The following is a 13737-nucleotide window of genomic DNA, read 5'->3' on the forward strand; positions in this document are numbered from 1 at the left end:
ACACATTAAAGTCCAATACAGCTAATTAAAGACACAGATCTTGTGAATCCAGCCAACATGTCCGATTTTTTAAATGTTTTACAGGGAAGACACAATATGTAAAGATGTAAATCTATTACCTAAAAACACATTAGCATAATCCACCATCTTTACTTTGTCCACCAACACCAGTAGCTATCACCAATTCGGCTAAACTAAGATATTTATAGCCCCTAACCAAGAAAAAAACTCATCAGATGACAGTCTGATAACATATTTATGGTATGGGATAGGTTTTGTTAGAAAAATGTGCATATTTCAGGTAGATGGCATAGTTTACAATTGCACCCACCGTCACAAATGGACTAGAATAATTACAATGAGCAACGTGTTTACCTAACTACTAATCATCAAACATTTCGTAAAAATACACAGCATACACTAATCGAAAGACACAGATCCTGTGAATACAGACAATATTTCAGATTTTCTAAGTGTCTTACAGCGAAAACACAATAAATCGTTATATTAGCATAGCACATGTGCAAACATTACCCCAGCGTTGATTCTAGCCAAAGAGAGCGATAACGTAAACATCGCCAAAATATATTATTTTTTTCACTAACCTTCTCAGAATTCTTCAGATGACACCCCTGTAACATCACATTACAACATACATATACAGTTTGTTCGAAAATGTGCATATTTAGCCACCAAAATCATGGTTACACAATGACAAAAGTAGCCCAGCTGGTGAGAAAATGTCCGTGCGCCATATTAGACAGTGATCTACTCGTATACATAAATACTCATAAACGTGACTAAAAAATATAGGGTGGACAGCGATTGATAGACAATTTAATTCTTAATACAATCGCGGAATTACATTTTTTTAATTATCCTTACTTTTCAATACAGTTTGCGCCAAGCGAAGCTAAGTCAAAAAACATGGCGTCCTAAGCCACTAACATTTTTCGACAGAAACACGATTTATCATAATAAAAATGTCCTACTTTGAGCTGTTCTTCCATCAGTATCTTGGGCAAAGGATCCTTTCTTGGTTCTAATCGTCTTTTGGTGGAAAGCTGTCCTCTTGCCATGTGGAAATGCCAACTGCGTTCGGGATGAACTGGAAGCGTGCCCAGCGATTCACAGCGTTTCAGAAATAAATGTCCCAAAATCGCACTAAACGGATATAAATTGCTATAAAACGCTTTAAATTAACTACCTTATGATGTTTTTAACTCCTATAACGAGTAAAAACATGACCGGAGAAATATAACAGGCTAAACTAACGCTTGGAAAAATAGCAGGTCGATGTCCTCCACACGCATGACGCAGCTGGAAAGGAACTCCTACCTACAGGGTTTTTTAATTTATAGTGCCTGTGAACGCGCAATCGACCCCATTCAAATCGTCATCACGTAAAGGCATCCAGGGGAAGACGTAAGCAGTGTCCGTATACTCATAGGAATAACATTGGCCTTAAAACTGACTCCAGAACAGTGGCCAAAATTTCTGAAATCTGACTCCATGTCAGGGAAATTGCTGTAGAATGGGTTGTTCCACTTAGAGACAAATTTTCAACTCCTATAGAAACTATAGACTGTTTTCTATCCAATAATAATAATAATATGCATATTGTACGATCAAGAATTTTGTAGGAAGCCGTTTCAAAAATTACACGATTACCATAAATAGTGACAACAGCGCCCCCAGCCATAACAGGTTAACAACAAATTAGCTTTAAAATGGTGTGAAATACTTGTATGTTTGAGGAATTTTAATTATGAGATTTCTGTTGTTTGAATTTGGCACCCTGCACTTTCACTGGCTGTTGTCAAATTGATCCCGTTAACGGGATCTTAGCCCGTCTCAGCAATAAGAGGTTTTTAAGCACCAGCTGTCAGAGCAGCTCACAGATCATTGCACCTGTACATAGCCTATCTGTAAATATCCCACCCAACTACGTCATCCCCATATTGTTATATCTTATTTTGCTCTTTTGCACCCCAGTATCTCCACCTGCACATTCATCTTCTGCACATCTATCACTCCAGTGTTTAATTACTAAATTGTAATTATTTCACCACTATGGCATATTTATTGCCTTACCTCCATAATCTTACCTCATTTGCACACACTGTATGGTTATCCCATGTGTAACTCTGTGTTGTTTGTGTTGCACAGCTATGCTTTATCTTGGCCAGGTCTCAGTTAAATAAAGGTGATATAAAATAATACATGAATAAACATAACAAGTATTATAACATAAAGATAAATGTAATTATCTTTAGCCCTGATATGAAGGGTTTGATTCCAAAATGTGACAAAAGTCAATGTTTAGCTTTTTTTTGTGTGTGTGTTTCTCATTCAAAATGAGAAATGTATGAATTATTGCTGTTATCAACGTTTTTAAACATATACTTTATATTTGTTGTTTGTTTTTTTTGTTGCTGAAAGAGATTTCTTCACTTGTTTCATACCAAAACGTGTTCTATCCAGAGTCATGTGGTTAGAGAGTAGGGACAGTGAGGTGTCACGTGTTTAGAGAGTAGGGGCAGTGAGGTGTCACGTGTTTAGAGAGTAGGGACAGTGAGGTGTCACGTGTGATCCCTCTCCGGCCGCTAGGTCACCAGTCTGCTCGTCATGGCACACACCTGTCACCTTCGGAACGCGTAATTGCACATATGGCACTCACCTGGACTCCATCACCTGTACTCCATCACCTGGACTCCATCACCTGGACTCCATCACCTGGACTCCATCACCTGGACTCCATCACCTGGACTCCATCACCTGGACTCAATTAACTGCTCTCATCACCTGGACTCCATCACCTGGACTCCATCACCTGAACTCCATCACCTGGACTCCATCACCTGGACTCCATCACGTGGACTCCATCACGTGGACTCCATCACGTGGACTCAATTACCTGGACTCCATCACCTGCTCTCATCACCTGGAGTCCATCACCTGCTCTCATCACCTGGACCCCATCACCTGCTCTCATCACCTGGACTCCATCACCTGGACTCAATTACCTGCTCTCATCACCTGGACTCCATCACCTGCTCTCATCACCTGGACTCCATCACCTGCTCTCATCACCTGGACCCCATCACCTGCTCTCATCACCTGGACTCCATCACCTGCTCTCATCACCTGGACTCCATCACCTGCTCTCATCACCTGGACCCCATCACCTGCTCTCATCACCTGGACTCCATCACCTGTTCTCATCACCTGGACCCCATCACCTGCTCTCATCACCTGGACCCCATCACCTGCTCTCATCACCTGGACTCCATCACCTGCTCTCATCACCTGGACCCCATCACCTGGACTCCATCACCTGGACTCCATCACCTGGACTCCATCACCTGTTCTCATCACCTGGACTCCATCACCTGGAGTCCATCACCTGGAGTCCATCACCTGGACTCCATCACCTGGACTCCATCACCTGCTCTCATCACCTGCTCTCATCACCTGGACTCCATCACCTGGACTCCATCACCTGGACTCCATCACCTGGACTCAATTACCTGCCCTCATCACCTTCTCTCATCACCTGGACTCAATTACCTGCTCTGTAATTGTCACTCCATTTAGTTCCTTCCCCAGTCGTCATTGTATGATGTCGGTGCACTGATTGTGTTACGTGTTTGTTTCATTTATTAATTAAATGTTTTCACTCCCTGAACTTGCTTCCCAAATCACGGTGTACATCGTTGCAGACACTCACCAAAGGGAAGAATCAGGGAGTTTTTTTTATGTTATCCGGGTGTCTGGGCCTGAGCTACCTGGGAGGCCTCAGCATGTTTGTCGGATTGCCATTCCTCGGTGAGTTCGACGGGTTCTCGTGCCTCGACCGAGGCAACAGCGGAGGTCTCAGCCGGGTCATCAGGCTCTCACGCATCAGCCGGTTTATCATGTTTCTGGGCCTCAGTGGAGGCGACCGGTCCGTTCCTGATCCCCGGGATCAACCGTGTGGTTTGCGTCCTTCAGGATGGAGCCGAAAGCACCAGGGGAGGGGGTACTGTATGCTCTTTCTCCGGCGCTCTAGGTTGCCATGCTCTCGCGCCTCAGCTGGATCGTCAGGTTTCCTGCGCCTCGGCAGAGGTGACCGGTCCGCTCCTGTTACCCGGGATCTTCATTTTGGTAAGTGTCCCGCGGCAGGGGCCGCGCGTCGGGGAGGGGGTACTGTCATGTTCATTTCATTCCCAGTTCTAGTTAATAGATACAGAATATTTATTTTTTAAATATTAAACCTAGTCTATGTATCCCAATGTGTTTAGAGTGCTTATTTGCTGTAGAGAATATTCTGATAAACGTTATAAGGCACAGGGAGTTTAAAATGTTTTAAAAACCTATAGTGTTTATCAAAAGCAAATACACTAATTAGGAACACTAATTAGTGTATTTGCTTTTTTCCAGATCCTTACCAAATATTCTCATGAACTAATAATAATCTATATTCATATTCAACTAATCACCATCTACAGATAAGCCTGGTGTGGTGGAGATTTCTGAGGAGCCAGGTCTTATTTCAAAGATCTTCCCATGATGCCCAAACACAGTGGTCAGATCCAGCAAAGGAGGACCACACCTACTCCATAGGACCTACCATTACATGTGGCATGACGACCTCACCAGCCCCCTGAGAGGTCACTGTCTGTTGAAGATGTTTCATTGAAAGATGATAGACTGCTGTACACAGGGATTCCACGACTAGAATTCAACACTTTTGTTGTGTCTTGCTTACAAGGTTTTTCCCCCACCACATCAACAATGCCGGTTGTAGACCAAACTCTGTTGACACTAATAAAACTTAGACACAACTTTGTTATAGCTGATTTAGCAAGATGCTTCAAAAGGTCACCCCGGGGTCAGAAAAACAATGATCTTCTGGAAAGATGTCATTGCTGAGCACACCATGGTTCTCATTCCACGGCTGCGTCGTGAGATGAAAAAGGCTATGCCACAGATTTTTTTTTAAGGAGAATATTTCCAACACGACTTGTGTTATTGACTGTACAGAAGGTGTTTTGCAGAAGGATACAAATCTGGGCTCAAGAACTGAATCTTACCGTCACTACTATGCCAGTAATAGTGTAAAATATACTGTTGCAACTGCTCCATCAGGAATGAGCCGTTCCCCCGCCACTCTCCCTTCACGCTGATGGTCGAAGACGGCCCGGAAGCGACGGGTGAACTCCTCGAAGTGGTACAACGCCGCGGCATCTTCTCCCCACACGGCGTTTTGCCCGACGAGGGCAAACAATCTCTCCCTTCCCGAGGGAGCTGGGTGCACAGTGGCCAGGTAGAGGTCCAGTTGTAGCAGGAATCCCTGGCACTGTGCTGTCGTTCCATCATATTCCCTGGGAAGGGAGAGACGTATCCCACTGGGACTGGTTCCGGACGGGACGGGTAGAGGTAACCCCGGTTGCGCTGGTCGAGGCACTGGAGAGACTTCCTGTCTCTCCCAGCGGTCCATAGTCTGGACAACGCGATCCATCATGGCACCAAGATGATGTAACATAGCAGAATGTTCCTGGAAGCGCTCCTCGACTCCTTTAACCGGGGTACCTGCTCCTGCTGACTCCATAGTTGGGTGTGTAATTCTGTTAGGGCTGTGTAAGGGAGGCGAAGTCAGGTGCAGGAGAGCAGAGTAGAGTAAACAGGCGCACATTTATTCCGGTCAAATATTGTCCGATTTCCAATAGGCTTTTCAGCGAAAGCACTACAAACGATTATGTTAGGTCACCACAAAACCAAAAATAATCACAGCCATTTTTCCCAGCTAATGATAGCTTCACAAAAAAACAGAATAGAGATAAAATGAATCACTAACCTTCAATTATTTTCATCAGATGACACTCATAGGACTTCATGTTACACAATACATGCATGTTTTGTTTGATTAAATTCATATTTATATAAAAAAATCTGAGTTTACATTGAGGCTACAAGATGCGCTAAATGCAAAAACATCAAGTGACTTCGCATAGCCCATCGTTTCAACATGAATACTCATCATAAATATAGATGATAATACAAGTTATACACATTGAATTATAGATATACCTCTCCTTAATGCAACCGCTATGTCAGATTTAAAAAAAACTTAACGGAAAAATAATTGCACATTTTATTTATTTATTTATTTTTATTTTACCGTTATTTTACCAGGTAAGTTGACTGAGAACACGTTCTCATTTGCAGCAACGACCTGGGGAATAATTACAGGGGAGAGGAGGGGGATGAATGAGCCAATTGTAAACTGGGGATTATTAGGTGACCATGATGGTTTCAGGGCCAGATTGGGAATTTAGCCAGGACACCGGGGTTAACACCCCTACTCTTACGATAAGTGCCATGGGATCTTTAATGACCTCAGAGAGTCAGGACACCCGTTTAACGTCCCATCCGAAAGACAGCACCCTACACAGGGCAGTGTCCCCAATCACTGCCCTGGGGCATTGGGATATTTTATTAGGCCAGAGGAAAGAGTGCCTCCTACTGGCCCTCCAACACCACTTCCAGCAGCATCTGGTCTCCCATCCAGGGACTGACCAGGACCAACCCTGCTTAGCTTCAGAAGCAAGCCAGCAGTGGTATGCAGGGTGGTATGCTGCTGGCATACATTATAATACATTATACATTATAATCTGAGACGGCGCTCAAACTAGCATACCACAGCTGCAAAGATAGCGTCACTATAAACAATAAAATAAATGATAAATATTTCATTACCTTTGTTGGTCTCGATCAGAAAGCACAGCAGGAATCCCAGGTCCACAATAAATGTTTGTTTTGTTTCGAAAAATTCCGTTATTTATGTCCAATTGTTAGCGCGTTTGGTAAACATGTCCAAACGTTAATTCTGGTCAGCTTCATATCGGACAAAAACTTCAAAATGTGATATTACCGGTAGAAGAAACATTTTAAACTAAGTACTGAATCAATCATTAGGATGTTTTTAACACATAGCTTCAATAAAGTTCTAACCGGTGAATTCCTTCTTGTCTGCGTGATCAACGGAACGTCAGTGACTTGCATGAGGAAGTGACATGATCAGCGGATGACTGCTTGATGGACACCTGACTGATTCTGCTCTCATTCTCTCCCACAACATCATAGAAGTCTCATTGGAATTTCTATTGATTGTTGACATCTAGTGGAACCTCTAGGCAGTGTAACATCAGTCATAACACAATTGGATTTCTTAAAGGACTCTGGTGAATACAGACAAGCTCAGATTTCTGACTTCCTGTTTTGATTTCAACTCAGGATTTTGCCTGCCAATATGAGTTCTGTTAATCTCACAGACATAATTCAAACAGTTTTAGAAACTTTGGAGTGTTTTCCATCCAATACTAATAATAATATGCAAATATTAGGAACTATGACTGAGGAGCAGGCCGTTTGAAATGGGCACCTTACATCCAAGCTACTCAATACTGCCCCTGCAGCCATAAAAAGTTAATTAAAATTAAATGCCATAAAAAAGGAAGCAAACATTTCATTTGTTGTTCAGCGTATGTGTGTGGGTTCCCCTGGTCTCTAATCAGGTCTAGCCATTTATCAAAATAATATATACTCCTTCTCAATCCACTTGCTTTTATTAATAAAAAAAAATGTCTGCCATTTTTTTGGTGTGTGCAGTCTACCTATCAGGATATACCTTCGATCAAGCTGCTTTATGGGAAACATGACTTTTCCATGTCGATCCTTTCCTGGGTAAAAATACTATCCTACCGTTTCTCTCCCCAGGCTCGTAGCCATTTTGTTTTGTATTAATGCAGATTAACTTGATTTTACCTTTGAATGAGGCTCCTTAAAATAGTCTTAGCCGTGGTGAGCACAGTCCCCCAGGACAATGATTATCATTGGCAGATTTCCTGAGTCTTATTTATGTGTCTTAATGTGTCTTTGGCTGGGCTTTGTAACAGAGACACCTCTCAAGGCTGTTTTTAATGCTCCTCCCCTCAACTCCCCTCCCCTAACCTCTTCTATATCGCGTCTTTAATTCTCCTCTCCTCTCCCCTCTGTTTCCTTAATCCCTCTCCTCCCCTCAACTCCCCTCCCCTAACCTCTCCTGTATCGCCCATATCGCCTATTCTCTTCTCCTCTCATCTCCTCTCCTCTCCTCTCCTCTCCCCTTCCCTAACCTCTACTCTCCTCTCCTGTATCGCCCATATCACCTGTTCTCTTCTCCTCTCATCCCCTCTCCGTTCCCCTAACCTCTTGCCTCCCCTCCGCTTCCCTAACCTCATCTCTTCTCTCCTGTATCGCCACATATCGCCTCCTCTCCTCTTCTATTCCCTTCTCCTCTCTTCTCCTCTCCCCTCTGTTCCCCTACCCTCTCCTCTCCTCTTCTATTCCCTTCTCCTCTCTTCTCCTCTCCCCTCTGTTCCCCTACCCTCTCCTCTCCTGTCCTGTATGGTCCATATTGCCCCCTACTGTACTGTTTCCACTTCATTGTGTTATAAACCATCACAACAATTCTCTAATGGCCCTGAACCTCCAGTCCTACCTCCTCTCCTGTCCTACCTCCTCTCCAGTCCTACCTCCTCTCCTGTCCTACCTCCTCTCCAGTCCTAGCTCCTCTCCTGTACCGCCCATATCGTCTCTTCTCCTCTCTTCTCCTCTCCCCTCCCCTACCTCCTCTCCAGTCCTACCTCCTCTCCTGTCCTACCTCCTCCCCTCCCCTACATCCTCTCCTTTCCTATCTCCTCTCCTGTCCTACCTCCTCCCCTCCCCTACCTCCTCTCCTGTCCTACCTCCTCTCCTGTCCTACCTCCTCTCCAGTCCTTTATGCTCTGAGGTCAACCAGTTCCTTAATCATACACATGCTCACCAGCAGAAATACATGTTTGGAGACCTACTGCAGTGTAGACCACTCTCCAGGATCCTGGTTAGACATACTGCAGTGTAGACCACTCTCCAGGATCCTGGTTAGAGACATACTGCAGTGTAGACCACTCTCCAGGATCCTGGTTGGAGACATACTGCAGTGTAGACCACTCTCCAGTATCCTGGTTAGACATACTGCAGTGTAGACCACTCTCCAGTATCCTGGTTAGACATACTGCAGTGTAGACCACTCTCCAGTATCCTGGTTAGACATACTGCAGTGTAGACCACTCTCCAGGATCCTGGTTAGACATACTGCAGTGTAGACCACTCTCCAGGATCCTGGTTAGACATACTGCAGTGTAGACCACTCTCCAGGATCCTGGTTAGACATACTGCAGTGTAGACCACTCTCCAGGATCCTGGTTAGACATACTGCAGTGTAGACCACTCTCCAGGATCCTGGTTAGACATACTGCAGTGTAGACCACTCTCCAGGATCCTGGTTAGAGACATACTGCAGTGTAGACCACTCTCCAGGATCCTGGTTGGAGACATACTGCAGTGTAGACCACTCTCCAGGATCCTGGTTAGACATACTGCAGTGTAGACCACTCTCCAGGATCCTGGTTGGAGACATACTGCAGTGTAGACCACTCTCCAGGATCCTGGTTGGAGACATACTGCAGTGTAGACCACTCTCCAGTATCCTGGTTAGACATACTGCAGTGTAGACCACTCTCCAGGATCCTGGTTAGACATACTGCAGTGTAGACCACTCTCCAGGATCCTGGTTAGACATACTGCAGTGTAGACCACTCTCCAGGATCCTGGTTGGAGACATACTGCAGTGTAGACCACTCTCCAGGATCCTGGTTAGACATACTGCAGTGTAGACCACTCTCCAGGATCCTGGTTGGAGACATACTTCCAGGGTGTTTAGTTACTATACCTCTGGGCTGAGTGTTTAGTTACTATACCTCTGGGCTGAGTGTTTAGTTACTATACCTCTGGGCTGAGTGTTTAGTTACTATACCTCTGGGCTGAGTGTTTAGTTACTATACCTCTGGGCTGAGTGTTTAGTTACTATACCTCTGGGCTGAGTGTATAGTTACTATACCTCTGGGCTTAGTGTTTAGTTACTATACCTCTGGGCTGAGTGTTTAGTTACTATACCTCTGGGCTGAGTGTTTAGTTACTATACCTCTGGGCTGAGTGTTTAGTTACTATACCTCTGGGCTGAGTGTATAGTTACTATACCTCTGGGCTTAGTGTTTAGTTACTATACCTCTGGGCTGAGTGTATAGTTACTATACCTCTGGGCTTAGTGTTTAGTTACTATACCTCTGGGCTGAGTGTTTAGTTACTATACCTCTGGGCTGAGTGTATAGTTACTATACCTCTGGGCTGAGTGTTTAGTTACTATACCTCTGGGCTGAGTGTTTAGTTACTATACCTCTGGGCTTAGTGTTTAGTTACTATACCTCTGGGCTGAGTGTTTAGTTACTATATCTCTGGGCTGAGTGTTTAGTTACTATACCTCTGGGCTGAGTGTATAGTTACTATACCTCTGGGCTGAGTGTTTAGTTACTATACCTCTGGGCTGAGTGTTTAGTTACTATACCTCTGGGCTGAGTGTGCTGTTACTATACCTCTGGGCTGAGTGTGCTGTTACTATACCGCTGGGCTGAGTGTTTAGTTACTATACCTCTGGGCTGAGTGTTTAGTTACTATACCTCTGGGCTGAGTGTTTAGTTACTATACCTCTGTGCTGAGTGTTTAGTTACTATACCTCTGGGCTGAGTGTTTAGTTACTATACCTCTGGGCTGAGTGTTTAGTTACTATACCTCTGGGCTGAGTGTTTAGTTACTATACCTCTGGGCTGAGTGTTTAGTTACTCTGGGCTTAGTGTTTAGTTACTATACCTCTGGGCTTAGTGTTTAGTTACTATACCTCTGTGCTGAGTGTTTAGTTACTATGCCACTGAGCCGGAGTCCTTTGTCACTAGTTCAGAGTGTGGTGCGATCTGCCCAATACATCACCGGTGGCAAACTATCTGCCCTCCATGACACCTACAGCACCTGATGTCACAGGAAGGACAAAACATCATCAAGGACATCAACCACCCGAGCCACTGCCTGTTCACCCCGCTATCATCCAGAAGGCGAGGTCAGTACAGGTGCATCAAAGCAGGGACCGAGAGACTGAAGAACAGCTTCTATCTCAAGGCCATCAGACTGCTAAACAGCCATCACTATCTCAGAGGGTGCTGCCTACATTGAGATACGGTCACTGGCCACTTTAATAAATATATCTGATTGAGGAACCGACTTGTCTTTAAAGAGTAATGATGTCAAATTTAGAAAATGTGTCTAGGTTCCAAAATCCCTGTCTGTCAAAGCGTGCACCTCTCTCACTCAGGGAGAGCAGGGTAGAGCTGGAGAGAGAGGTAGAGAGAGGTAGAGCTGGAGAGAGAGGTAGAGTTGGAGAGAGAGGTAGAGAGAGGTAGAGAGGTAGAACTGGAGAGAGAGGTAGAACTGGAGAGAGAGGTAGAGGGAGAGGTAGAGAGAGGAAGAACTGGAGAGAGGTAGAACTGGAGAGAGAGGTAGAGAGAGGTAGAGAGAGGTAGAACTGGAGAGAGAGGTAGAACTGGAGAGAGAGGTAGAACTGGAGAGAGAGGTAGAACTGGAGAGAGAGGTAGAGAGAGGTAGAGAGAGGTAGAACTGGAGAGAGGTAGAACTGGAGAGAGAGGTAGAGAGAGGTAGAGAGAGGTAGAACTACAGAGAGAGGTAGAACTGGAGAGAGAGGTAGAGAGAGGTAGAACTGGAGAAAGATGTAGAAAGAGGTAGAACTACAGAGAGAGGTAGAACTGGAGAGAGAGGTAGAGAGAGGTAGAACTGGAGAGAGATGTAGAGAGAGGTAGAACTGGAGAGAGATACATTGTACATATATTGTACATATATATATATATATATACAGTATATACATATATCCCCCCAGTCACTGCAGCTCTAGATAACTTCCACACTGCTGAGGTTTATTTCACGCTCAACAGTTTCCTGTGTGTTTCAAGAACGGTCCACCATCCAAAGGACATCGGGCCAACTGGACACAACTGTGAGTCAACATGGGCCACCATCCCTGGGCCACCATCCCTGGGCCACCATCCCTGGGCCACCATCCCTGGGCCACCATCCCTGGGCCACCATCCCTGGGCCACCATCCCTGGGCCACCATCCCTGGGCCACCATCCCTGGGCCACCATCCCTGGGCCACCATCCCTGGGCCACCATCCCTGGGCCACCATCCCTGGGCCACCATCCATGGGCACCGCTGAGGTTTAGGATCATAGAGACATTTTCAGAAATAGCCATTTTTCCCCCTTTAATATCACAGCAAATAATATTAGATGGACAAGGGGGGTACCTTTTCCTCGATCAGCACTCTCAGCTCTGGGAAGATTTATGAAGACCCAGGTGCTCCTTGTGCTGTAGTTGGAAGGGTTTAGATAAGGAGGGATTCCCCTCAGGGGTTCAACTTCATTTTGACTTGTTTATGCTGCTGACGTCTCCCCTGTGTCAAGTGTATCTGGCTGACACAGCAGTCAGTAGACATGAGCTGAGTCTCCACTGTGTCAAGTGTACCTGGCTGACACAGCAGTCAGTAGACATTAACTGAGTCTCCACTGTGTCTGTATCTGGCTGACACAGCAGTCAGTAGACATGAGCTGAGTCTCCACTGTGTCTGTACCTGGCTGACACAGCAGTCAGTAGACATGAGCTGAGTCTCCACTGTGTCTGTATCTGACTGACACAGCAGTCAGTAGACATGAGCTGAGTCTCCACTGTGTCTGTATCTGATTGACACAGCAGTCAGTAGACATGAGCTGAGTCTCCACTGTGTCTGTATCTGATTGACACTGCAGTCAGTAGACATGAACTGAGTCTCCACTGGAAAGAGGAACCATAGGAAATCAATGTAGCATATTTTGGTGTGTTTGGGCAAGTCTGTGGGTGTATTGGAGAGGGTGGTGAATATGACAAGGGTATGAGATCTGTCTGTTATCCGGGTGAAATAGTTTGTCACTAGACCGCACTGTAATTTCCTAAACAGAAGATAGTGAATCGTGTTGGTTCTGAATGCAGCGCTGCAGTAGCCAATGTTCTGTGAGAATCAGTGTGCGAATCAAGTGTTTGGAGCTGCATGAGTGACACGTGACTTCTAGCCAATCCGTCGTAAGGTAGCACACTTTTGGTTCCGCCTCCACTTTGTCCGCTGGAATCTCCCCGCTGACGACCAGAACATTTTAGAACGCTGATGAATGATTCCACCTGAGAAACGAAGACAGACTTGTTTGAAAATAGCTTTAACATTGAATATTGTAATAATCTCGATAAATCATGAATGAACGAATGTCCACAACAGTTCTTAAAAGTTCTCGAATGAAAACGGTGTATTGAAGCCACACTCTCACGGGATGCTGTCTAGGCCGTAAACCCCACGTCAAACAAAACTCTAAAGAAACAATACCTTTCTCATCCAGGACCCTGCAGGGCCCCACACAGTGACTGTCTAGATTGGGGCTACAACCTTTCCTTCTCAGGGGGCTGAGGACCCAGATCAGATCCCCTACTGTATACCTTTCCTTATCAGAGGGCTGTAGACCCAGATCAGATCCCCTACTTTATACCTTTCCTTCTCAGGGGGCTGTAGACCCAGATCAGATCCCCTACTGTATACCTTTCCTTCTCAGAGGGCTGTAGACCCAGATCAGATCCCCTACTTTATACCTTTCCTTCTCAGGGGGCTGAGGAGCCAGATCAGACCCCCTACTTTATACCTTTCCTTCTCAGAGGGCTGTAGACCCAGATCAGATCCCCTACTGTATACCT

Source organism: Salvelinus fontinalis, chromosome 25, assembly GCF_029448725.1.
Source record: "Salvelinus fontinalis isolate EN_2023a chromosome 25, ASM2944872v1, whole genome shotgun sequence".
NCBI classification, from domain to species: Eukaryota; Metazoa; Chordata; class Actinopteri; order Salmoniformes; family Salmonidae; genus Salvelinus; species Salvelinus fontinalis.